Raw genomic sequence first — 24,939 nt, 5'->3', positions numbered from 1 at the left:
TCCGTTCCTCTGGGAGAGCAGCAGGGGCCCTTGACCACTGAGCCAGCTCTCCAACCCTAACGTGTTTGTTTTTACACAAGTCTGGCAATCGAGCCCAGGCTGACTTCGAACTCACTTCCCTTCTACCTCCTGCCTCAAATGCTGGGATTGGAGGGCTGCAACACCATAGTCGACACAAACTCTTCTTCGTAATTTCACAGATACAAGATTTGCTCTTGTAGGGCAGCGGTGGCGCACGCCTTTAATCCCAGCACTCAGGAGACAGAGGCAGGTGGATCTCCGTGAGTTCGAGGCCAGCCTGGTCTATGGAATGAGTTCCAGGACAGCCAGAGCTACACAGGGAAACCCTGTATCAGAAAACAAACAAAAACCAACAACAATAAAAGACTTGTTCTTACTGAAGATTTTAGCAACTTTAGCCTTTGGGTTTATTTTATTTACTTTATGCCAAGCATCTTTTTACCTAACATTAGCACTTTTTGGTTTTGCCAAAGCAAAACCGAAAAGCTAGCATTTCTACTCTCGTGCTGATTACATAGGGTTACTTGGCACAGTCAGCTGTTCGAAGTAACTAATGAGTGGGTAGCATACATGCAGGGATCCTACCAGCACGATGATGGACGTGCAAAGCAGGAAGGGGCCAAACTTCATCGTGCTGCTCTTTCTTAGGAGGCCGGGAAGAGCAGTACCGGGGATTGAACACGGGACCGGGTAAGCACTCTACCACTGACTTCTTCAACACGCTACTCAAAACACACAATTTCAAAGCCACGGGCTGTTTGTTTCTGCAGTCTTCCGCTTACTATTTTCAGGCTACGGGTAAATGAAACCGCAAGCAAGGGGGAGGCCACTGCATCACCTTCCCTTTCTTTTCCAGAGTTTTCTCTCAAGCACGGACCGTGCGCCTAGGCACTTTCACATGTATGGTCTCTTCATCCTCTGCACAGGCCTCTGTGCCCCTTTGCGGAGGCGGAAACAAGGAAGGGAAAACGCGAGGTGTCCGGGGCTACACAGCAGGGCGGGGCACACCCGGGATGCCATGGCGGCTCCGCCGGGCGGAGGGCAGCCTGGGCCCTGGCCTTGAAGACCCCGAGCTCTGACCCAGGCGAGGACCCCCGTCTCCTCGGCACGCAGACTGCCCATCCCAAGTTAACTTTCCTCCGCGGCCCGGGGAAGCCGCTGTGGCCTGCAGCTCCGCCCCGACCCCGCCCGCCGGCCGGCCGGCCACCGGCACCTCAATACCTACCTCCAGTACCGCCGCTCCGCTGCGCCGGAAGTGTTTCCTCGAGACCCGGAAGCGATGCGCCCAAAGCTGCCTCAGGTTCCGCTCTGCCGGCTTTACTGGGGCTACCGGTTCGTCGCCCTCATCCTGACGCCTTAACGATTTTTTGTTTGATTTGAGACGGAGCTCACAGTGTAGCCCTGACTGGCCTCGAACTTGGAGCAATCTTCCTGTCTGATTACAGACTGTCTCCACATTATTTAGAAATGAGTTCTAAGTCTGAGCTAGAAACCTACAATATAAGGGTTTATATATTTATAAATCCTTTTATAATGTAAGGTTTATATATATATATATATATATATATATATATATATCATATCATATATAATATAAGGTTTATAATATAAGGAAGACAGATTCATGTGCTATAATTCAGACAAAAAGAAATCACCATAATAAATTTAAAAGCGGCCACTGAACATCACTGCTCCCATGGAATTTATAGTCAGAGAGGGAAAATCAAGTATGGATATGGAATTCATAATGCGATAAGTGTTTGAAAGGCAAATAACAGAGTATTGGAGTAAATGAGCCGGGTGTGTGTACGTATCCAGTTTAGACAGAGGGTGGTAGCCGGCCTCCACAATAGGCAGTGATGTTAGTGGTGCCTGACAGCCATGCCTTTTATAGTCTCCTCTTACGCTGAATGGGGCTGACAAGTGTGACTCATAGTATATTGGGGAAATACAGAGCTTGAGTTCCAAAGTCAGAAAAACACTGTGACTTCCTCTTTGCTCTCTCTTGATCACTCATGGGAAATCCCACATAGTGAGGTTCACATGGGCAGTTACCAAGCCTCCGGTCAATAACTAACTCAGCATGGCAGTCAAATGGATTAACTATCTCCAGAGTTCATCCTCCAGTCCCAGGTCAGCTGACTGCGGTTCTGACCCTAAATCTTTTAATTGTGTGTGGGGTGTGTAGGTGTGGGTGGGTGGGTATGGGTGTGGCATATGCACACATGTGCGTGCACCTATGCAGACTGAGACCAGAGGCGTGTATCAGCAGGTGTCCAGCTGTATTACATTCCACGTTATTCCCTTGAGAAAGGGAAGCCCCAGGATCCTGTTTCCACTCTGCCTTGGCACTGGGGGTAAAGGTGTATGTGTGACCGCACCTGGCTTTGTACTTGGGTACTTGCGATTCAAACTCATATCTTTATGCTTGCTCAGCGAGCCCTCTTACCCACTGAGTCATCCCCAGCCCCGAAATCAATTGTGTAGATGGATTTCTGGGTTGTTGTTGTTTTTTTCCGTTTTCTTTTCCAGCGTCAAGGATGAAAGCTCAAGCATACTGCTCCAAATCCCTGCTGCTGTAACTTCCTCCCAATGACAGACTATAATCTCAAACTGTGAGTCAAAACGAACTCCCTAAGTTGCTTTTGTCAAAGTATTTTATCACAGCAATAAGAAGTGACTAGGGGCTGGAGAGGTGATGGCTCAGTGGTTGAGAGCACTTGCTGCTCTTGCGGAGGACCTGGGTTCGGTTCCCAGCCCCCACATCGTGGCACAAAATCTTGTATAACTCCATTTCCAAGGGGTCAGAAGCTTTCTTCTGGCCTGTATATAAAGAAAAGGGAATGTTTCTGAAATACAGAGAGAGCCCCAGCCTGGTTACTTGATGAAACAAGTCTTAAATATATATAAAGGAAAACTAAACAAAAAAGAAAGAAAAGTAGCTAATACAGAGATGGAGCTGAGGTCTGAAGGGAACAAATCTTTAACACAGGACTTGTCCTAAAGGGGTCAGTATGAAGCCTGGATAAGGACAGCAGTTTTGTTTTGGGGGTGTTTTTTGTTTGTTTGTTTTTGAGACAGGGTCTCACTATGTCACCCTAGCTGGACCGGAACTCTTTACATAGACCAGGTGGCTTTGAACTCACAGAGATATGTCCAAAGATATATTGGAACCAACCTTCACTACTATTTGGAGACAAGATCTTTTTGCAGGGGAAGGGTGCAGTGAACTTTATTGATGGTATCAATAGAATAGGGCTCCCTAAGCCCCTCCTCTCCTTCCAAGGGTCTGGGATAGAAACTCAGTGTTGGGGCCGAGTTGGAACAGGGCATCCTCAGCAGCCAAGGTCCTCTCCCTCTCCTGCTCTTGCTGGGATGACTGGTCCAGGGTTTCTTATTCCATGGAGGCCCTGAGGTCCACCACCCTGTTTCTTTATTCATTGTCATACCAGAAAATGAGCTTTACCAAGTTGTGGAGACAGGATCATTATAAAAGTATATCAGCTGGACATAGTGGTTCACACATGTAATCTCAGCACTTGGGAGCCTGTAGCAGGAGGGTTATCATGTGTTTGAGGCTGGGCTACAAGATGAGACAATGTCTTTAAAAAAAAAAAGAGCTAGGTTTGGTCGCGCACACCTTTAATCCCAGCACTTTGGAGGCAGAGGCAGGAGGATCTCTATGAGTTCCAAGCCAGCCTGATCTACATAACAATTTCCAGGACAGCCAGGACTAAATAAAGTGAACATGTCTCAAACCAGCAAACAAAAAAGAAGACCAAGGAGATAGCTTATTCTGTCAAAGTGCTACTGCACATGTCTGGTAACCTGAGGCCAATCCCTAGAACCCACATAAAAGTGGACAGAGAAAACTTACTCCACAAAGTTGTCCTCTGACCTCCACATGTGTGCCATAGCATGTGTGCCTTCCTGCCCACGTCATGCACACACACATATACACACACACACACACACACACACATACAATAATATATTTTTTTAATAATTTATTTTATATGTATTGGTGTTTTGCATGCATATGTGTCTGTGTGATAGTGTTGGATCCCCTGGAATTGGAGTTTCAGTCAGCTGTGAGCTGCCATGTGAGTGCTGGGAATTGAACCCAGGTCCTCTGGAAGAACAGCCAGTGCTCTTAACTGCTGAGACACCTTTCTAGTCCAATAATAAATATTTTTAAGAGAAAAAGAGTGCTTGACAATGGTGGCGCACACCTTTAACCCCAGCACTCAGGATGCAGAGGCAGGAGAATCTCTGTGAGTTCAATGCCACCTAGTCTACAAAGTGAGTTCTAGGATAGGCTCCAAAGCTACATAGAGAAACCTTGTCGAGAGAGAGAGAGAGAGAGAGAGAGAGAGAGAGAGAGAGAGAGAGAGAGAGAAGGAGGAGCTCAACTGGATAAATGTTAAAAATCTAGTCTAAAAAATCTAGTTTATACCTATGAACACCTGATTTTTGACAAAGAAGCCAAAATTGTACAATGGAAAAAAGAAAGCATCTTCAACCAACGGTGCTGGCATAACTGGATACCAACATGTAGACGGCTAGAAATAGATCCATATCTGTCACTGTGCACAAAACTCAAGTCCAAGTGGATCAAGGACCTCAACATAAATCCAGCTACTCTGAACCTGCTAGAAGAGAAATAGGAAGTAGCCTTGAACGCATTGGCATAGGAGATCACTTCCTAAATATAACACCAGAAGCACAGACACTGAGAGCAACAATTAATAAATGGGACCTCCTGAAACTGAGAAGCTTCTGTAAGGCAAAGGACATGGTCAGTAAGACAAAACGGCAGCCTACAGAATGGCAAAAGGTCTTCATCAATCCCACATCTGAGAGAGGGCTGATCTCCAAAATACATAAAGAACTCAAGAAACTAGACATCAAAAATACCAAATAATTCAATTAAAAAATGGAGTACAGATCTAAACAGAGAATTCTCAACAGAAGAATCTCAAATGGCTGAAAGACATTGAAGGAATTGCTCAACATCCTTAATCATCAGGGAAATGCAAATCAAAACAACTCTGAGATACCATCTTACATCTGTCAGAATGGCTAAGATCAAAAACACTGATGACAGCTTATGTTGGAGAGGATGTGGAGCAAGCGAAACATTCCTCCACTGCTGGTGGGAATGCGAACTCATATAGCCACTTTGTAAATTAGTATGATGGTTTCTCAGAAAATTGGGAATAAATCTACCTCAACACCCAGTGATACCACTCGGGAATATACCCAAAGGATGCTCAGTCAATCATACCACAAGGACACATGTTCATCCATGTTCATAGCAGCATTATTCCTACTAGCCAGAACCTGGAAACGACCTCGATGCCCCTCAACCAAAGAATGGATAATAAAAATGTGGTTCATTTACACAATAGAATATTCCTCTCAGTGGCAAAAAACCAATGACATCATGAAATTTGCAGGCAAATGGATGAACTAGAAAAAAATCATCTTGAGTGAGGTAACACAGACCCAGAAAGACAAATATGGTATGTCCTCATTCATAAGTGGATAGTAGATGTAAAGCAAAGGATAACTGGGCTACAAACCACAGCCCTAGAGAAACTATGTAACAAGGAGAACCCTAAGAGGAATACATGGATTACCCTGGGAAGGGGAAATAGATGAGATCTCCTGGGTATACTGGGGTCGGGTGGAGGGGGTACAGGGGAGGGGCTGGGGGATAGGAACATGAGGGATTGGGATGGTTGAGTTGGGGGAGGGACAGAGAGTGAGAGCAACAAAAGAAACATCTTGATAGAGGGGGCCATTAGGGGGTTAGGAAGAAACCTGGTACCAGGGGAAATCCTAGGAATCCATAAGGATAACCCCAGCTAAGACTCCTAGCAATAGTGGAGAGGGTCCTAGAACTGGCCTTCTTCTGTAATCAGATTGGTGACTACCCTAATTGTCATCATAGAACCTTCATCCAGTAACTGATGGAAGCAGATGCAGAGATCCACAGCCAAGCATTGGGCTGAGCTCCAGGAGTCCTGTTGAAGAGAGGGAGGAGAAATGGTACAAGCCAGGGGCATTAAGTTCATGACAGGGAAAGCCACAGAGACAGCTGACCCGAGTTCATGGGAGCTCACGGACTTTAGACAGACAGGCCTGCATGGGACCGACCTGGGCTCTCTGCATGTGGGTGACAGTTGTGTAACTTAGTCTGTTTGTGGGGTCCCTAGCAGTGGGACCAGGATCTGTCCCTGGCGCATGAACTCGCTTTGTAGAACCCATTCCCTGTGGTGGGATGCCTCGCTCAGCCTTGATGCAGGGGGGAGGAGCTTAGTCCTGTCTCAACTGGATATGCCATGCGATGTTGACTCCCATGGGAAGCCTTACCTTTTCTGAAGAGTGGATGGGGAGGGGGGGCGTGTAGAAAGGAGGTGGAGGGAGGGGACGGGAGGAGAGTGGCGGGGGTGGAGGGTGGAACTGTGGTTGGTATGTAAAATAAATTTTAAAAGTTCAATCATACCACAAAGATACATGCTCAACTATGTTCATAGCAGCATTATTCGTAATAGCTAGAACCTGGAAACAACCTAGATACCCGTCAACTGAAGAATGGATGAAGAAAATGTGGTACATATACACAATGGAGTACTACTCAGCAGAGAAAAACAATGACAGCATGAAACTTGCAGGCAAATGGATGGAACTAGAAAATATCATCCTGAGTGAGGTTACCCAAACCCAGAAGGACAAACATGGTATGTACTCACTCATAAGTGGAGACTAGATTGTAGCTAGAGTTTTCCTGCCTGGCCCACAGTCAGGACAAATCTTTGTCACCCGCCAGTCCCACAGCCATTCAGACCCAACCAAGTAAACACAGAGACTTATATTGTTTACAAACTGTATGGCCGTGGCAGGCTTCTTGCTAACTGTTCTTATAGCTTAAATTAATCCATTTCCATTAATCTACACCTTGCCACATGGCTCGTGGCTTACTGGTATCTTCACATGCTGCTTGTCCTGGTGGTGGCTGGCAGTGTCTCTCTCAGCCTTCCACTTCCAAGTTTTATTCTCCTCCTTGTCCCGCCTATACTTCCTGCCTGGCCACTGGCCAATCAGTGATTTATTTATTGACCAATCAGCAACACACTTGACATACAGACCATCCCACAGCACTAGATATAAAGCAAAGGACAATCAGACTGCAACCCACAGAACCAGGGAGGCTACATAGCCGGGGAGACCCTAGGATGACTGTGGCTTATAATAAGTTTTGGTTTTACTCAATTACTGGACAAGCCTCAGTGAAACATTTCACTATTAGGATAAGAATTTGTACTGTATCAAGCTGATAATAGAAAAATAAATAAATTTTAAAAAGTGAAAAAAATTAATATTTTTTTTTTTTAAATCTAGTCTAAGGGCTGGAGAGATGGCTCAGCGGTTAAGAGCACTGACTGCTCTTCCAGAGGTCTTGAGTTCAATTCCCAGCAACCACATGGTGGCTCACAACCATCTGTAATGAGATCTGGCGCCCTCTTCTGACCTGCAGGCAAACATGCTGTACACATAATAAATAAATCTTTTAAAAAAAAAAATGTAGTCTAAAAAGAAGGAGTTTGGCCGGGCGGTGGTGGTGCACGCCTTTAATCCCAGCACACGGGAGGCAGAGGCAGGCGGATCTCTGTGAGTTCAAGGCCAGCCTGGTCTACAGAGCGAGATCCAGGTAAAGGCGCAAAGCTACACAGAGAAACCCTGTCTCGAAAAAAAACAAAGAAACAAAAAAACAAAAAAAAAAAAAAGGAGTTTGGACACCTTCTTTTTACACCCATGAGGATGTCACGTGAAGAGGAAGGCAAGCATAGAGGGATGCTCCTATAGGTCAGGAAACACCAAAATTCCCCCCCATCGAGCCATGGGGGGCTGAGACAGCCATGGAACAGGTTTCTCAAGCCTTCAGAAGTGCCACCAGACTACTTGGTTTCAGACTCCTAGTGTGTGACATGTGCAGTGTTTTGGCAGCCCAGGCCTAGCATGCTAACATAGGTATACAGTGCTTTGAAACTTGTTACTCTCTGTCTCCAAATGTAAAACGATCCCCAGTGTGGCTGCTGCAGGCACAGCTACTTCCTTCCTCTCTGGAAGTGCCTAGAGGATTCCTGCTGAATTTAGCTTCTCCCCACGCCCTGCATGGCTCTATTAGCAGGTAGCTAATAGTTCTGTGGCAGGTTTGTCTCTAACCGTGTCTGTACCGTCTCACATGGCTCCACACCGGACAGGGTAAGTATTGCACTAATTTTTTTGTTTGTGTGTGGTTTTATATATAATGGATGCATGTGTGTGCATGTGTGTGTGTGCAGGTGCATGCTTCTGTGTGTGCATGTGGAGCCCAGGGGTCAATGTTGAGTGTCTTCCTCTATTGCTCTCCACCTCTTTCAGACAGGGTTTCTCACTGAACATGGAGTCCACCATTTTGGCTAGAATGTCTGGCTAATGAAGCCCAGGATCAACCTGTGCTAGGATTATAGATGCAAGCCACCATGCTGAGCTTTTTCCATGGGTGCTGGGGATTGGAACTCAAGTTCTCATGCTCATACAGGAAGTACTTTACTCAGCCATCGTCTCCCAGCCCTTCACCCGCTGTCTACTATGTTTTTACTACATACCAAGTACTTTGCACTAGTCTGTATCCTACCCTGCTAAAGGGTAAGTATTATTTCCACTTAGGGGTGAAGGAAGCTAAGCCTGGGAAAGTCAAGTAACCCCCTCAAGGCCTCAGAGAGACTGCATTAACCAATGAACAACCTGGCCAGCCTGTTCAAGACAGACAGATGCTACAGATGTGAGTGCTCTAAGAGTTCGAGGAGCAGCAGAGACTGAAGCAAGGCAGCTTTCTGTGGGTCCCGGATGATCGGTGTCATGGTTAGCATCAGCTGAGTCACCTGAGACATGGGGCCCTCAACTGAAGAGTTGCTGAGATCAGACTGGCCTATGGCCATGTCTAAGGCGTTTTCTTAACTGCTAATTGATGCCAGAGGGCCCAGCGCACGGTGGGCAGTGTCACCTCTAGGCAGGTAGCTGGGCAAGCCAGAGGGTAAGCCAGTAAGCAGTGTTCCTTCACAGTTCCAGCCTCTTGGGTTCCTGCCCCGGCTTTCCTGAATGATAAAGTAAACCCTTTCCTCCCCGAGTGTTTTCCTACAGCAACAGTGACAAAGGAGGACAATGCTGTACTTTGGTACGAAATGTGTCCCAGAGCCTGATGTATTGATGAACTGGGGGAGGGGAGGTTGGAGAAGTGAGTGCATTTTAAGGTCTGTAACTTTATCATCAATGGATTAATCCCTTGAGTAACATTATTAATTATTGTGTATTGTAACGATGGTGATTGAGAGAGAGGCAGTGAAAAGTAGGACATGGCTCAGTCGGAAAAGTGCTTGCCATACAAACAAAAGACCCGAGTGTAATCACCAGAACTCACATAAAATGTGGGCGTGCTGGTGTGTAATCCCAGTGCTGGGATGCAGAGGCAGGCAGAGCTCTGAGGCTCGATGGCCAGACAGCCTAGCCTACTTTACCAGCCAGTGAGAGACCTGGTCTTAAAAACCACGTGGAGCTGGTCCCTATGGCGGGGGTAGAGTGCTCACTCTTCATCAGGCATGGTGACACAGGCCTTTAATCCCAGAACTCAAGAGGCAGAGGCAGGCAGAGCTCCGTGACCTCAAAGCCAGCCTGGTCAACACAGCAAATTCCAGACCAGCAAGGGCCACGCATAGTGAGACACCGTCTCACAAACAAAACACACTAGATGGAAAGTTCCTGAGAAATGACAGCCAGTTTTCCCTCCGGCCTCCACCTGCACACACACAAATACACGTTCCCCAACACATATGCACACACACAAATCTGCATCCGTGCACACGAAGCAGGAGGTAGAGCCTTGGTGGATGACGTTGGCACTGGAGTAAGTCCTTGAGGGAATCTTGTCCGGGCCTCTTTCCACCTTGCTTCCTGCCTGGCTGCCATGATTGAACAGCTCTGCTCCTCCATGCTCTTCCCACCAGAGGGACTGAAACTTTGAAACCATGCGCAAAACAAATCCTTCCTCCCTTTAAGTCAGGTATTCTGTCGTGGTGATGAACGAGAACAAGGGGGCCAGTGAGATGGTTCAGCGGGTAGATGCACATGCTGCACAAGCTTGGAGACATGAGCTCAGTCTGTGGACTGAATCCACAGTAGAACCAACTCAAAAAAAACAAAGCTGTCCTCTGACTTACACACACACACACACACACACACACACACACACACACACACACACCATTAGAAGTAACTAATGCATTGGATACAGGGAAAGGAAAATGGTTGTGGATAGAAGGGTGTGTTTTCACATGCCAGTCTTTACCATTGTTGGTCCCCACGCCTGGGATGGAGGCAGCATAGAAAGACAGCTCAGATTAAGGGGACAGCAGGCGAGGAAAGGGTCTCTATACCCTGGACTCTTGCCAACTGCATCAAGAATTCCAGTACTAGTATCAAAATTTGCTGTGAAAGTTGCCTACGAAGAGACGGAATTCCTTTTATACAGTGATATTTCAAAAAATGTTAAAATAGCAATGACCCATACTAAAAGCTTGAGTGTATGTGACCAAATGTGGCCTTTCTCCTTTTCCACTTGAAAGCTTACAATGTTCTAGGTATCTCATAAGCAAGACTATAAACTCTATTTACAGTAAAAAACAAAACAAGCAAGGTGGTGGAGCATGCCTTTAATCCCAGCACTTGGGAGGCAGAGGCAGGCAGAGTTCAAGACCAGACTGGTGTACAGAGCAAGTTCCAGGAGAGTCAGGGCTATACAGAGAAACCCTGTTTCAAACAAACAAACAAACAAACAAATAAAAACGAAATGGCTTAACTCCCTTGTACAAATTCTGTGACCCATGGTTTTACTTTATTAGATTGTAACCCTTTCCAAGGAAGCCTAGGAACCATCCTATGATCTCATTTATCAAGAATGAGGGAAATGGCCGGGCGGTGGTGGTGCACGCCTTTAATCCCAGCACTCAGGAGGCAGAGGCAGGTGGATCTCTGTGAGTTCGAGGCCAGCCTGGGCTACCAAGTGAGTCCCAGGAAAGGCGCAAAGCTACACAGAGAAACCCTGTCTCGAAAAACCAAAAAAAAAAAAAAAAAAAAAGAATGAGGGAAATGGAGAAAAAAAAACATACTTGAGAAACCTTTTGAACAATGTAATTTTAGAAACCACTAGAATAATGTATATGGAACTGCTGAGACACTGGAGCCCATGCCTTTACTTGGGTGTACATTTTTCCTAGTCCCCTCTATATTAATCCCCGTGCTTAAATCTGTATTAAAACCTCTTCCTAATAAACTCCAACTCTGCCTCACCCAGGCTTATCCTGAAATTCTTTTCTGCAGGGGAGTTAAGAACCCCAGTTTCACCTGAGTAGAGGCCTCTGAAAAGTACTCCTCCGGCTAGTGCAGGTGGCCGCGTGGAGCTGCCTCTCTGGCCCAGACTTCACTGCTGAGGACAGAATGTTCTCTTCTTTTTGCAAGGCACACTCATTCTCATCTTTCAGGGCTCAGACCAAATGTCAACGTCTCTGAAAAGGCCTTGCTGATTGTCCCCTGTAGCTGACTGTGCTTCCTAAAGACGGTTACAGAAACGTCCCTGAGTGTTTCCTCTGCTTTGAACAGTGGACTTCTGTGCAAGAGGTACCGTGTCAAAGTCAGGCACAGCACTTAACCATCCTGAAAGTCAACCACCACGTAAAAAGTGTGCCTATCCCGGAGGCCACGCAGCTGCCAGCATCCAGCATCAGACCCGGAAGTGAAGAAACCATCCATGGGGTGAAGAGATGGGTTCATGAGAAAGCAGCAGCAGGCAGTGTGAAGTGTAGAGTCCAGGTGGGCATAGTGCTTGCTGTGCATTTTCTTTGACTTTACAATCAACCCAAATTGGAGATTTTCTTCCTCCTTCTCCTTCTCCTCCTTCCCACAAGACAGGGTTTCTCTGTGTACCCTTGGGACTCTGTGTATCCTGGAACTCACTCTGTAGACTAGGCTGGCCCTGAACTCAGAGATCTGCCTGCTTCTGCCTCCCAAGTGCTGGGATTATAGGCTTGCAATACCACCACCCAGCTGAAAATTGGAGATTTTCTTTCTTTCTTTCTTTTTTTTTTTTTTTTTTTTGTTGTTGTTGTTTTCGAGACAGGGTTTCTCTGTGTAGTTTTAGTGCCTGTCCTGAATCTTGCTCTGTAGACCAGGCTGGCCTCAAACTCACAGAGATCTGCCTGGCTCTGCCTCCTGAGTGTTAGGATTAAAGGCGTGAGCCACCACTGCCCAGCGAGATTTTCATTATATTATTTTGTTCCTTTTCTCCTTAAACCATACGTTTTTATTTGTCTTTGCCCCCACTTGCTCCTTTTCATTGTGGATCTGCGTACATGTGACAGTAACAACCATGTGACGGTCAATATGGGGCTGTCTTGGAATTGCTCCTTTTCACTGTGGATCTGCGTACGCGTGACAGTAACAACCATGTGACAGTCAATATGGGGCTGTCTTGGAATTGCTTCTGCCAACAACATTCATCTAAAACTCTCCAAATTCGCCTCCAGCAGATTTTGTAGGATACGGGCAAAAACTAGCCACAGTTCTTTGCCAAATATCACCAGAATGGTTTCTATGACAACTGCTAGTATTGTTCACCTCTGTAACCTCGTGAGCTGGGCCTCAGCACAGCTGTCTTCCATGCTCCTACTAGGATGGCCCATTAAGCCCTCCTTAAAAATGTCCAGTCCCAATAGGGCATGATGGTGCATGCCTTTAATCCCTCTGAAGGCAGAGGCAGGTGGATCTCTGTGAGTTGGAGGCCAGCCTGGTCTACAAGGCAAGTTCCAAGACAGCCAGGGCTACACAGAGAAAGCTTGTCTCAAAAAAAAAAAAAAAAAGTAAATCACTTCTCTAGTCCAAAGTTTCAAAGTGTTCCATATTCCTCTAAACAAAAACATGGTCTGGTCTACCACAACAACTCCCCATTCCAACTTCTGTCTTAGTTAGTGTTTCTGTTGCTGTGAGAGACACCATGACCACAGCAACTCTTATAAAGAAAACATTTAATTGGGGCTGGCTTAGAGGTTCAGAGGTTCAGTCCATTTGTCATGTCGTGTAGGCAGACATGGTGCTGGAGAGGTGGCTGAGAGCTCTACCAGTTGAGAGCAGGCAGCGGGAAAAGAGAGTGATACTGGGCCTGGCTTGAGCTTCTGAAACCTCAAAGCCCACCCCTAATCACACACTTCCTCCAAGAAGGCCACACCTCCAACAATGCCACTCCCTATGAGTCTATGAGAACCATTTTCATTTACATCCTGATCCACAAACAGCAGGCAGAGAGAGTGTGGTAGTTTGAAAGAAAATGGCCCCCAAAGGGAGTGGCACTATTAGGGGGTGTTGCCTTGTTGGAGTAGGTGTGATCTTCTTGGAGGAAGTGCGTCACTGTGGAGGCAGACTTTGAGGTCTCGTATGTGTTCAAGTCATGCCCAGTGAGACAGTCCACTTCCTGTGGCCGGCATATCAACATGTAGCAGTTCCTTCTCAAGCACCATATCTACCTGCACATCTGCCATGCTCCCTGGAATGATGAAAATGGACTGAACCTCTGAAACTGTAAGCCACCACCTCAATTAAATATCCTTTATAAGAGTTGCTGTGGTTATGGTGTCTCTTTCACAGCAACAGAAACTCTAAGACAGAGAGGGAGATTATACCTGGCAAGAGCTTTTGAAACCTCAACGCCCACCTCCAGTGACACACCTCCTCCATCAAGGTCACTCCCACTCCAACAAGGTCACACCTCCTAATCCTTCCCAGATACTTCCACTAATTGGAGAGCAAGTGTTCAAACATATGAGTCCACAGGGGCCATTCTCATTCAAACCACCACACTCTCCCAAGAAAATCAAAACACCCTGGCCATTCTGAAATTCAAAAAGGTTTCAGCAAAAGTGCAATGGCAAAAATTGCCAGACACTGGGCAAGACATTGCCAGGGTGGACAGAAGTGATAACCATATCAATAAGTAGCACATTAGGGTTTCTTACGTTAGCATACAAAGTAGTGCGTTTCATCATGGCATCCTCATTCATATATGTCATTATATTTTATGTCCATTCATCCCTCTGCCTAGCTCTTTCCAGCCCCCTCCCCCAAATAATCCTTTATTTTAATGCCACATGTATTTTCTCTTTTTCCTCTCTCTTTCTTTCATCCTTCCTTCTCTCTCCCTCCTCCCCTCCCTCCCTCCCTCCTTCATTTTGTTTTTCTTAAGACAGGGCCTGTGCTGCCCCGACCAGCCTCAAATTTTCAATCTTCCGGCCTCAGTGTCACCAGAACAGCACAGTATTTTGAGTTTTGTACAAGAAGTGTTTGCAGATCCAGGAGAAACATCAGACACACTTGGAAGCCATAGGACGCTTTCCAGGAGAGGCGAATGTCAACCTCTCAGCAGAGCGCACCGCATCGTAGAAAGGCAGATCCAGACCAGGGCTCCCCATCCCAGTCTCCTGTCCCCCCATCCGGAACTTTGACTCTCTGGAGCACCTCCATCATGGAAGCCGCATAAGTTTCATGGGCACCACACCAGCATCTGGTTAGTATTAATTACTTCCGCATTTATTAAGTGCCCCATTAACCTTGGCTCTGACAGCACTGCCAGCTCCCCGGGTTAAATCCACACTAAATATTCAATTATACACAGCACAAGCAAGCTCACATTTGGCAGGGATTAGCTCACTTGTCCTGCAAAGTCACTTTTCCAGTTGAATAACAACGGTGCCTTTTAACTGTGTAGTGTTTTCCTCTTGAGGGACTTCTGTAGCGGGACCACCTCCCAGAGGGGGACAGAAACTGGGTACCATCATCTCTGTTGCGTAGTTGATGAAGTCAGTGAAGGGAGCTGGCCCTCTCACCACATACCCTGAAATCCACTCTTCCTCCAGGGTCCAGCTCACATTATCTTGGCCTTGAAGCTTTCTCCAGGCCCACATGGGACTCTCCAGGCAGTGCCTGCCACTGAGGGAAGCAGAGAGCCCTGAGTTCTGGCTGAGAGCAACGGCTGAGCCCTCACCACTGACCACCTCAGCAGCGATGGGCCTGTGACTTGCATTTGCTCATGTGAACCCCCCACCAATGCTGATGAAACCGAGGCAGAGAGGTTGAATGGCGGTGAATCTAGCTGTAAATTGTTGCATCCTGAATACGAGGTGGCCCCTCAAAAGGTTCACGTGGCGGGGAGTGTGGAGAGATGACTCAGTAGTTAATTGCACTTGTTGGTCTTACAGAGGATCCAGGTTCAGTTCCCAGCACCCACAGAGCAGCTCACAACTGTCTGTAATTCCAGTTGCAAGGGATCTGGCATCCTCTTCTGACTTCTGTGAGCACCAGGGATGCAATGGTGGAGATACATACATGCAGACAAAACACTCAAACACATAAATAAACCTTAAAACAAAAAGGTTCGTGAGTTGAAGACTTGTTTCCCGATGTGTTTGAGTTCAGAACTGGGTTTTGGAGAATTAATTAAATCCTGATGGCATCTCCATTGATGGATTCATAATTTGATGATGCTATGGGGGGCGGGGGACGAGATAGAGCCTACTTGAAAGAAGTAGATAACTGGGAGGAGCATGGTGGGAGGAGCCCGGTAGGAGCAGACCTGATGGGAGTAGGCTGGGAAAGAAATTTGTCTCTAGCGGCTTCCTGTACCTCACCATGCTTTCCTGCCTGTCAGGTGAGCAGCTACACTCCACCACACCCTGTCTGTGGTGATGCCGGCCCAGAGCAATGGAGCCAAGCAATCGTGGATCAAAATCTCTAAAGCTGTGAGTCAAAATGAGTCCTCTTTTAGACTGTTTCTCTCTGGCATCTGTCACAGCGACATTCTGACTAACACAACATTAATCACTGTTGTAGCCAGGGTGCAGAGGCAGGACTTTGAGCTCCTTGGCTAAACCACAAACAAGCCTGCAATTCCTTCATTCAATAGACATTTGTCGAGTGCATACTTATTTTTAATTTTTTTATATTATTTTATGTGTATGAATGTCTTGCCTGTATGTATGTAGGTACACCACACATGTGTGCCTAGTGTCCTCAGAGGTCAGAAGAAGGCATTGGGTCTCCTGGAACTGGAGTTACAAACTGTTGTGGTAGGTGCTGGGAACTGAACCCAGGTCTTCTGCAAGAGCAGCCAGTGCTCTTGACCACCGAGCCACCTCTTCAGGTGGGAGCACCTACCCCTACAGTCAGCACTTGCTAGGGAAGCAGTGAGGAAATGTGGACCCCACCTTAACAAATTATCATCCAGCAAGGAAGACAGATTTAAAGTTCCGACACCAAAGATTATTTATCACATACACAGTAGTGTTAACAGAATTTTATGTGTATGTGTCTGCACATGTGGAGGTCAGAGGTCAACTTTTGGTGCGGTTTTTCAGACACCATCTGTTTTGTTTGTTTTTAAGTGATAGAAACAGAGGCAGATTATTTTGGTCTCATTTACCTATTTACTCATTTTAATCTTAGTGTTTGTGTGTCTATGTGTACATTCATGTGTGTGTGAACACGGGTGTGCACATGTGGAGGTCGGACATCAGCCTCAGGTGTCAGGCCTCGATTTCCCCTGTGTTTGAGACAGATCTCTTGGTGGCTACTGCGTAAACCAGGTCAGGTGGCCCACAGGCTTCCAGGGACAGTCCAGTCTCTGTCTCCTTTCTCAGTACAGGAGCACTAGAATGACAAGCCTCATCCTGCCTTCAGTGGGGTCTGGGGATGCAAACTCAGGTTCTCATGCTTGCAGAGCCAGCAAGTGAGTTACCCACTGAGTCACCCTCACAGCCCCAGAGAGTTTACTAAAGGGATGGGTGCTCCCCAGGACAGGAGTGATCTGAACATTGACAGCATCGAGACTGAAAACCTACCTTGTTTTATATAAGACAGGTCTCTCAGTGGGACCTGGGACTTGCCAGTTAGGACAGACTGGCTGTCCGGCAGGCCCCAGGGACCTACCCGCCTCCACCTCTCCTTCACTCAGATTGCAAACAGCCTACTTAGGCTTTCATGGTAAGAACTCTATCGAGTCAGGTAAGACAATGATAGGAAGAAAAGTCGGATCTCTGGATGGTTTTTTTTTTTTCAATTTGGGGATCAGTAACTCTTCCCTTATTTTTATATTTTGTAGCTAAGCAATGCAGGAGGATGCCTACATGTTCACAGGGCACTTCTTTCTCTGAGTCACAGATTTCCCAGCTATAAAAATGGGAACAAAAAATAGCAATAACAGCCAGGCGTGGTGGCACATGCCTTTAATCCCAACACTTAGGAGGGAGGCAAAAGCAGGTGGATCTCTGTGAGTTCGAGGCCAGCATGGTCTACAGAGTGAGTTCCAGGACAGTCAGGACTACACTGAGGGACCTAGGCTCAAAAAGCAACAAAAGCCTGAAGCAACTCAAACCGTCACCCACAGGGGGCGTTAGAAAGATGACGGTTCATCTATGCTGTGGACTACGCAGCATTTTAAACGCATGGGGCAGGCCAAGCGTGGTGATGCACGCTTGCAATGCCAACTGAGGAAGGAGAATTTTGAGTTTGAGACCAGCTTGGACTACATACTGAGAATCTGTCTAAACAAAACAAAACATAAACCAGAAAGCAGGAGGCAGTTTGGAATGCTGGAGAAGGATCCTTAAGGCAAAATAAAGGAAAGGAGGCAGGCCCCCGAGGTAAAGGAGTACTGCGCGATGCACACAGATGTCCAGCAAGGATGTGCAAGAAACAGAGAATGGGTCTCTCCAGGAAGGAAGCCAGCACCTACAGCCTGGAGGAGGCTCCCCGGGGTTGGTTGGTTTGTTTAGAGGGAGTCTGGCCACATAGCCAGTCTGGTCCTCCTGCTTCAACTTCGCCTGTGCTGAGGTTACAGATGCCATCACACCCAGCTCAAGACTTAATCCATTTGTTTCTTTTGTTCTCTTCTACTTCTGTTTTGAAAAGGCAGAGTCTCATGCAGCCCAGGCCAACTGAGGCTAGCCTTGAATTCTGTCTCTACTTCCCAAGTGCTGAGATTACAGGCATATGCCACATATTTAATGTGTCATTTTGTACCTTTGGGTTTTATATTGTATTCATGTATGTTCCTGGAAGATATATATTAATCAGTCTAAGAAAAATGTAAATATTTTAAAATTTTAATGCTCGTGTGCAAGGTGTCCATGGAGACCAGAAGAGGATGTCAGATCCCTTGGAGCTGGAGTTACAGGCAGTATGAGCCCCCTCCCCCGACAAGGGTGCCGAGAAATGAACTTGGGTTCTCTGGAAGCATTAAGTGCTGCTAGTCTCTCCAGCCCAAGAAAATTTGCATATAACATTTAGGCGAGAGAAAAAAAAATTCAGTCGCTCTCCCTGTTCCCATTAGCCTCCTGAACAATGATATTGTTATTTTCAAAGGAGAGGTTGCATACATCAGCCTTGGGAGGATCTAGAAGGATTAGAACATGTGTTGCTTACAGTGAGATGACAGAGGACTAAGAGGCCAAGCAGGAAACAGAGAAAAGAGGAGGGAGCGTCAGGAGAAACAAAGAGCCTCTGCCTACATACAATGACCTCCGAATAAGAAATCCGCAATTACTTTAGTGCCCCTGAGACCCCGAGCTCCTTGCACTGCCTGCTTCTTTGTTACCAGCTGCCAGGTTGTCATGGTAATGGAATAACCTATGATAAGCTTATTTTCAATTCTGAAAACATTTTAAATAAAAGCAAATACCAGTAATCTGCAGACGAGCTGCAGTGAGAGAAAGGTCCATGGGAGAGAAAGCATCAGGGTGGCCTTTCCAGGGCGGACACCTGGCTTAAAGCTAGTGGAGTGAGCAGAGAGCGGAGGGTCAGAAACCTGGACAGGCATCTGAAGTGCCAGAGGCGAGTCTGGTCATCACTTCCTGCTCCAGCAGGTCGGATGCGTGTGGTGCTTTGACGCAGTTCCCAGCAAGTGCACAGAGTGCCGGTTGGGGCCACATTTGAAAAACCACTGTGGTAATGGCTCTGCCCTGGGCTCTGTGAGTGCTGTGCTCCAGCCTCCGCTCACCCTAGACACATCTACCCCTCTCTATGGGTCTCCTCTATCACCAAGTGGCACAACGTCCTAACATCCTTACAAGAGTTATGGGGCAGACACCTTCGGGGCCAACGGCTTTTCAGGGCAGCTTCCAAAGCAGAGGTCTATGCCTCGTGTAGATGAGAGGATGGGAAGACTGGCCAGTGCCTAGCTGTTCTTGCTAGAACTCCTTCATTCAGCTGGCTCGTCGGGCCGTAGGGATGGCCAACATGGACCACTGGGCCAGAGAGAAGGTGATTGTTCATTATGAGTATAATTAAGGAGGGGCCAGAGCTGGCTGGACTTGGAAGAGACAGAAGTTGTCTTCAGGAACCACAGTTGACCTCAGAAATTGATGTGAGGGCCAACAGGTTCAAAAGCCAACCCCATCCAACACACACAGTTTTCTGAATAGAAACAGAGTTGAGCCTCAGCACTAGCGACTGAGGCAGGAGGATCACTACAAATTTCAGGTCAGCGATACCTGAGCTTAAAACAAAACTGAACATCAACAACAACAAATGCCAGGGTTGATGATGTGGCTCAGTTTGAAAGAGCACAAGGCCCTGGGTTCCACCTCTGGCACCACATAAGCCCAGCATAGTGGAGCACATCTGTAATTCTAATACTGGGATGCGGTGGGGCAGAAGCACAAATATCAGAAGTTCAAGGTCACCTTTGGCACAAAGCAAGTTTAAGGTCAGCCAGGGCTACATGAGACCCTGTTTTGTTTTGTTTTTTTTTTAAAAAAATAGAAATTAAAAAATAAAATTAAATAAAATTTTTAATTTTTAAGAAGAGACAAATACAGAAAGAGTTATTATGGTGGTGAGCACAGCTTTGTTTTTTTTTTTTTTGTTTTTTGTTTTAAATTCATTTATTTACTATGTATACAGCATATGTGACTGCAGGCCAGAAGAGGGCACCAGATCTCATTACAGATGGTTGTGAGCCACTATATGGTTGCTGGGAATTGAACTCAGGACCTCTGGAAGAGCAGTCAGTGCTCCCAACCTCTGAGCCATCTCTCCAGCCCGCTTTGTTTTGTTTTTAAGGGTCTGAAATACAATGGTTTGTTGGAAACAGGTATGCAGGTAAGAATAAGCAGTGTGCATGGAGGTCTGAGCAGAGGCTGGCCAGGGGCAAAGAGCTGCCTTCCTGAAGAGGACTGGATGGGCAGAGACCTGGTGATGGAGATAACAAGACCCACTGGGGAAACTGGAAACAGAAGCGGGCTCAGCTGGAGCTGAGGGCCGGCACGCCTCCTCTCTCCAGATGCTGCAGCCTGTCAGAAACAGAACTCTGGAAAGGGCTTCTCTTCCGCCCCAGGACAGAGTCTGTTCTGTTTCTTGCCTACTCTGTCTGGCTCCCTTCCAACACCAGTTCTTAAGGCTCTGGTCAAATGTAATTCCACAGGCCCCTATCCCAGGATCCAGAAACAGGACAGCAACATCCGGCATCTTCTGCCAGCCTCTCCTCTAGCGCCATCTCAGTCCCCAATCCCTGGCAGCCACCCATCAAATCCTTTCCCCGCCATGATGTGTGTGTGACAGAGGACACTGGACAGTCATTCTAGCTGATTTGTACAATTTGTTTCCTGGGCTTTGGGCAACCCACTCCATCTCCAGATGGCTGTGAGCGGCTTCCAAGCGCCATGCCTTCCTAACCACCTCTCAGGAGCTCCCTGAGGGATGCCTTACATTCTCTTTCCAGGGGTTAGCACAGTACAACCCTGGATGTTTCCGAAGCACGAACCAACCTAATAAGCACAGGCATCTCCATGGCATCCTTCATCTAGCTTATTGAAGCGTTCTGCAGATGCAAAGGAACATCGAACCAAATCCCGAGAACACTTTCTGAACCCCAGGAGTCATGCACCATTTTATTAGGTAGTTTATTGGCGCAGCAAACTGGGAGTCTGGCACCCTCCGTTCACAAACCAGTTCAGAGATAGGATCTAACCTGCCCAAGGTTGAAGAGTAAGTTCATAGATGATCTGAACTTAGAAACTAAGCCTGCTGGCCCTGTGGAGGGACAGAGTCCTCACTGATCAGTTAATAGGAATGCACAGACCTCTGAGGAGCAGCCATTTAACTAACTGCCTGGACCTATGAAATGCTTGGAACTGCATAGCCTGGGTGGTAAACAAGCCCGTCAATCTGTTTTGTGCATTTAGTTGCAATTCCTCATTTGTTATTTTTATCTGATTGGTTTCACTTTAGACCTGGTTCCCATTTCTCATTTATGACTAAAGGCCCTTGGGTGAGGAAAAGGGAAGTCGAGGAGTGTTCTCTTTCATACTCTGCAAATGTTTCTATACCTCCTTTCCCCTCCCCCTCCTTTTAAAATAACATTTTCTTCCCAGGGCCCGACAAGCTCCTAAAATCCCCTGCCTTTCCAATCTCCTTGCCTCGGCTGTAATTATCTTGGGAGAATTTAAATTCCTTATCATGGGTTTGTGACAGAGCCAGCTTAAGTACAGACAGCCTAGCTCCATTCTGAGTCTTGTCAAACTGCCCTCAATAGGTTTCTTTAATAGGAATTATTGTTAGATTTTTTTTTTTTAAGGGCGATAATGGGATTGTGACTATGGTAAAGAAAGAACCCTTATCTTTTTTTTTTTTTTTTTTGAGATACATACTGAAATATTTACCAGTGAAATGATACAAAGTCGGGGATTTGCTTCCAAACAGTCTGGTGGGGGAAGTGTGAACTATACTGGCTCACTGAAGTTGCTAACCTCCAATGGCTCTCTCTCACAATTAAAATGTTTTTTTCTAGTGCTGGGGATAGAAGCCAGGATGTCATGCGTGCTCTGTAGGGTTCTGCCAGTAAGCTATTTGCCCACCCCTCTTGCAGGGACCTACCTCTTTGCTTCCTCCCCTTTACCCTCTCACTCCCCCTCTCCCCCCCCCCCCCCCCCCACACACACACCCAGGCTTTGAACTGTTCTATTGTGAATTCGGGGATGGGATTTGCCTCTGGGAGATTCAGCAGAGGAAACAATGTGAGAGCTAAAGCCAAGGATGCTTGGGTTCAAGACCGAGCGTCCACCTCCACGGTCTCAGGGCCTGTACACGAGTCGCTTGCTCCTCTGGGTCCCAGTGACCTCGTCTGCAAAGGGAAAACAAGGCCGGCAGAAAGGGGCTTGCTTTCCTACTAGGGTCTTTGCTTCGTTTGACTCATTATTAGTGGTGTGTGTGGAGGTCAGCGGGCAACTTTGCGGGCATGGTTCTCTCCTTCCACCTTATGTGGCCACCCAGGGATTGAACTCAGGTGGCCAGACTTGCATGGCAAGGGCCTTTACCTGCTGAGCCATCTCACTGGCCTGGACTCTCTTTTGCTACTTCTGCTTCACCCACCTTGAAGGTGGATGTCAACTCCTCAAGGTCTCCCCCAACTCCTGTGCCCTTCAAGGAAGGAAGGGAGTTCTGAGCTCTGGAGCAGATTTGACCACCTGCTCTCCAGGGCTTCTTGGAGGTCTTAAGACATTCCAAGCACAACACGTACACATTGGAGCTTGCCATGCCCCTCTTACCCTGATCCCACAAGAATCCTGACCCTCTCTCCAGTCATCCCAGAGACCCATTTCAGCATCCCTTCCCTTCCCTTCCCTTCCCTTCCCTTCCCTTCCCTTCCCTTCCCTTCCCTTCCCTCCCCTCCCCTCCCCTCCCCTCCCCTCCCCTCCCCTCCCCTCCCCTCCCCTCCCCTCCCCTCCCCTCCCCTCCCCTCCCCTCCCTTCCCCTCCCCTCCCCTCCCCTTACCTGGCTGCCCTAGGCCATGCTCATCTTCCAGATCCTCCCTTAGGTACCTCCCACTGCCGTACTGACTCAAGCCCTGGGTTCACTGGCCTGGGCTTCCTGACTGGATTCTCTTCCTTCAGGCTGCTAACAGTGTTCTCCCTCCCAAACCATCCCTCCAGGCCTTGAAAACTTCAATGGCCTCTTTCCATGGAGAACCCGAAAGGACTAAATTCCTTAGTGTGGCGTTTGATACCCTGCATAGCTTGGTCTATATCATCTGCATTTCCTGCTGGTAAAGCCATGGACCCAGGTTCATATCAAAGTAAGTTAGGGCCTTAACTAAGGCCCCAGAATCCTAGGTCCTACCCCAAACAGTTGAATTGGGAATCACTCAATATCAGAAGCACACAGAGGACCTGAGGACACGGGGCTCAATTGTCAATTAGCTGTGTAAGTTTGAGGAGCAGAGCTCAGAGGCCCAGAATCTATGCTTAAAGATGAGCATAGAAGCATGCCTGTAACCCCGGTGTTGGAGAGACAAAGGTAGAAGGACCCTGGGGCTTGCTGACCAGTCAGTCCAATGGAATTAGTGAGCTCCAGGTTCTGTGAGAGAATGTCTTGGAAAATAAAGTGAGAGCCTAGAGAGATGGCTCAGCAATTAAGAGCCCTTGTTCCTCTTGCAGAGGACTTGGGTTCAGTTCCTACCCAGCACCTGCATTGGTTCTCAGCCATGTGTAACTAACTCCAGGGGATCCAATGCCCTTTTCTGGCCTCCACAGGTACATGCACACACGTGGTATGCATACATACACCCAGGCACATAGGCATACACATAAAAAAAATATATTTTTTGAGACAGGGTCTCTCTACATAGCCCTTGCTATCCAAGAACTCACTCTGTAGACCAGGCTGACCCGAAACTCATAAAGATCCGCCTGCCTCTGCCTCCCCAGTGCTGGGACTAAAGGCGTGCGCCACCACTGCCCCTCTATAGCTTCTTAAGCCTATATTTTAAAAAGTAAAAGTGAAGTAGTGATTGAGGAAAATACCTGATGTTGACCTCTGGCTTTTGCCTTTGCACACATGTGTACATGCTTCTGCAACACACAGGAACCACTACACACATATATACGTGCATCTACACACACAGGAACCTCTACACACACAAACGCATGCATCTGCAACACACAGGAACATCTACACACACACACACACACACACACACGCACACGCACACGCACACGCACACGCGCGCGCACACGCACACACACACACACACACTCCATTCACAAAAGATCTGAGGACCCTCCCTTCAGCCACAGTAGATGTCATGCCCCGGGCTTTCGCTCGTGCTGGACTGATTTCTGGCTTTTCTTTGAGACCTGCTGTCAATGTCGTGTCCTTCACAAAGGCCTTTGTGCCGGCTGACAGAGGGAGCCTGCGCCTGCTCTGCTCCACCAGCACCTGAACACACTTCTGTCATAGACGGCGCCATCACCCTGGGAGCAATTTTCTGCTTGCCTTCCTGTCTAGAGCGACATCTCCACCAGAGCAAGCCCCGGAACACCAGAGCCCCTCCGCAGAGCACAGAGCACAGAGCAGTGCTCCATAAACACCAGTTCATTTGATTGTGTCTTATTCTTTCTTGGTTCCTGACCACCAAGCATGGTGCTTAGCCCCGGTGGGTACTGTCTGATGGGAAGATTATCGAAGAATGGATGAAAGCATGAAGGGGAGACGAAACACACCCATCAGCCAGTGCTGACTTCTCGTTGATCCGCATTCTGGAATGCCTGTTTATATGAGAGACCGTCACCAACCCGAGGGAGCTGTAAACTGGGTCAGAATCTGGGTCTACGGGCTCTAGGTTTCACAAAATCACTACATCAAAAAACGTTCTGATGTTAATCAGAAAAGTCACTCTTTTCAAACTTTTTATGACATTTATTGAAGTCAGGGAAAAGTTGTGGGCGTCGGTTCTCTCCTTCTACCTTGTGGATCCGGGATCAAACTCCGGTCGTCAGG

The 24,939-nt window shown here is 47.3% G+C and overlaps 1 protein-coding gene and 1 long non-coding RNA gene across 5 annotated transcripts in view; one reads left to right on the top strand and one right to left on the bottom strand.

Moving 5' to 3' along the window:
- The window catches only part of Manbal (mannosidase beta like), a 29,540-nt gene extending 28,179 nt beyond the window's left edge, over positions 1-1,361 (bottom strand). The window contains exon 1 of the mRNA XM_052723877.1: positions 1,247-1,361. The gene's annotated coding sequence lies outside the window, so the exon portion shown is untranslated. The remainder of the gene's footprint in view (positions 1-1,246) is intronic.
- A 125-nt stretch (positions 1,362-1,486) lies between these two features.
- On the top strand, positions 1,487-19,886 carry LOC128101087 (uncharacterized). 4 transcript variants are annotated; one of them, XR_008214989.1, is made up of 4 exons: positions 1,487-2,154; positions 2,554-2,636; positions 14,361-14,677; positions 15,027-19,886. It is a non-coding gene; the product is annotated as an uncharacterized LOC128101087 (long non-coding RNA). The 4 variants fall into 4 exon arrangements; XR_008214988.1 differs by having other exon boundaries at positions 1,587-2,636; XR_008214991.1 differs by lacking the exons at positions 1,487-2,154; positions 2,554-2,636 and adding an exon at positions 11,251-11,934.
- The last annotated feature ends 5,053 nt before the right edge of the window (positions 19,887-24,939 follow it).

The sequence above is a fragment of the Peromyscus californicus genome, unplaced genomic scaffold (genome assembly GCF_007827085.1).
Source record: "Peromyscus californicus insignis strain IS unplaced genomic scaffold, ASM782708v3 Scaffold_7__1_contigs__length_154581171, whole genome shotgun sequence".
Lineage (NCBI taxonomy): Eukaryota > Metazoa > Chordata > Mammalia > Rodentia > Cricetidae > Peromyscus > Peromyscus californicus.
Note: the sequence above shows the minus strand (reverse complement) of the source record. Positions and strands in the feature narration are given on the sequence as shown.